The following is a 2,357-nucleotide window of genomic DNA, read 5'->3' on the forward strand; positions in this document are numbered from 1 at the left end:
GCTGACCAGTTTGTTATTCAAGTACAAGTCCACTTCGCTGAACAAGGAATGCATGAAATTGTTGACAGGAGCTACTTTAGCATCGCCTCCTGGATTGGTTTTGTCCGTTTTGATCACTTTCACTTTCAAATACAGATAACTGCAATTCAGATCGATGTAATCTTCGCGTTGTCCTTTGATTTCAAACTCGATGGGAGCGGAATCCGTCAAAGAGGAGACGGGATGAAATTCCACCCAGTGGGATTCTTGCATGGTCATCATGGTGGGGGGCATGGCAAACAGATCCAGTTCTGACTTGGAACAAGCGCAAGACTCTGGGTGCATCATTTTTTTCTCTTTCTCAATAATCGAAAACGTCTAAGTCTCGAACGGTTCTTCTTTTCTTTGCCTTTCTAGCTTTAGACGTGTGAAGTCTGGTGAAAGGGTGTTTTCTTCGTCGTCTCTTTCTGCCTTGTCCTTGCTGAATGCTTGACTCGGTAGCGTGCAGGGCATTTATAGGTGTGTCTCGTCGGCCCAAAAGGTCTTTGCCCGTTTGTAGCAAGACATTTTTGCCTGCCCTCATGAAGGCTTCTTTAGGATTTTGTTTGTCGATGATGACATTTTGGAGAAATTCTTTGCCTTGTGTCAGTGCCGCATCTTTCAAGGCGTGCAATCTGCGTGTCACCATCGGTTTCAACACCGGGGCCACCGAACGAAAGACCGATTTTAACATATCTCCTAAACCGTGTCCTCGCTGTCGAGCAACCCCTCGGTACACTGGATACATGACTTACAAGTCATGAGAGAACCGTTTTCGAAAATGGAGTTTCACCGTGACTTTTCCTTTGGTGAATGGAATATTTTGTCCCAGATCTCCTTTTATAGCAATGTTGACCGTGTCCAAATAAGACTTACTGACAGGCAAATAGTGAGGATGTACAAATTCGTGGTGAACGTGGTAAGTGTTTCCACCTTCCTCGTCAGTGACCGTGGCAGAATCCACTTTGAAAGGAATGACACGCAGTAACGGCACAGAGGTGTGTCCCACCACGTTATACTCCACCACATCGGAGTACACAAACATCAAATTCAGTCCTTGGTTCAGTTCTACCGGGGCACGAAATAACTTGCTAAAAGACTCGTTGTTGCAAATGACTGGCAATTCGTTTTTCTTCATCATGGCCATTCTCATGTCCATGTCTCCGCCCAACATGTCAAACAATTCACGACAAAATAAAATTTACACGATTTTACTCCCGTCAAATTTCATAAAGTAGCGACGAGCTGCTTTGTGGTATTCCATGGTGACACTTTTTTGACACTTTCCAAAGCTTTCAGAAACACGACATTAAACCTGGAGGCTATGGTGCTCACCAAATGTTGACCACTAAAATTATAGCCTGGGGGAACGCTCAAGTGATAGGTGGTGTACTTTTGATTTTTTGTCCCAGGGGTTTTCTTGTCATATTTGCCATGGGTATCCAAGTACTGTTGCAGCTGTTCGTCATGAACTTCCACATCAAAAAATTTTGATTGGGAAGGACACTGAGGACTTGGGTCGGGTGAATGATTTCTACTAAAGCCACTTCCCAACGGGCTTCGTGATCTAATGGGATGGTCTGAGGTAATTTGGCCGTGTAACAGCACAACGTGTTCTTGGGAAACACCTCCATGGAACTGTCACTGGGTAAGGTTAAGTAAAATTGGTTTTGGTGACTCATAATTCCAGAGTTATGTGGCTGTCCGAGGGGTTACTGGACGTCAGAGGCGTGTCTCCGCTCAAAATGGGGTTATTGTTGTTGTTGGTGTGGTGACTGGCACTGGCACTGGACACAAGGTTCCCGTGGTTCCCGTTCGAGGAGAATTTCAGGGAGGGATTGGGAAGCAGGTAACCGATGCAATTGCTCAATAAAATGGTCCACAATTGTTTGTCTCCTTGTTGCAAACTCAAATTGGCAATGGCTGCCCCGATGACACAATACACCACGAAGATTTGGCAGAAAAAGACGATTTGCGTTTTAGGCACACGTTCTCCACACCACACCCACAAGGGTTATTTTTGTAAATCTTGCAGAGAAGAACTAGGTGAAGGAGTGGTCGACGTAGCTGCGTCTGTGTGAAAGGGCATGATGGTCACTTCTTTTTATAGTAGATGACTTGCGAAGCGTCGATCCAAGAATCAAAACTGGGTGGATATCCTTTCCAACGTACTTTGACTTCTTTGACACGTCGTTTGCCCACTTTACGGGTTCTGCGTTCGAGAATGCTTTCGATGTCGTACACGTCGTCTTCTTTTTTGGTGACACGTTGTAACTCGGGTAAGTAAAACGTTCCTTTGAGCACTTCTACGTTCATGTCTTCCAATTTATAGACGGCAG

This window comes from Sinohyriopsis cumingii, chromosome 13 (assembly GCF_028554795.1).
Source record: "Sinohyriopsis cumingii isolate HCF-2022 chromosome 13, ASM2855479v2, whole genome shotgun sequence".
NCBI classification, from domain to species: domain Eukaryota; kingdom Metazoa; phylum Mollusca; class Bivalvia; order Unionida; family Unionidae; genus Sinohyriopsis; species Sinohyriopsis cumingii.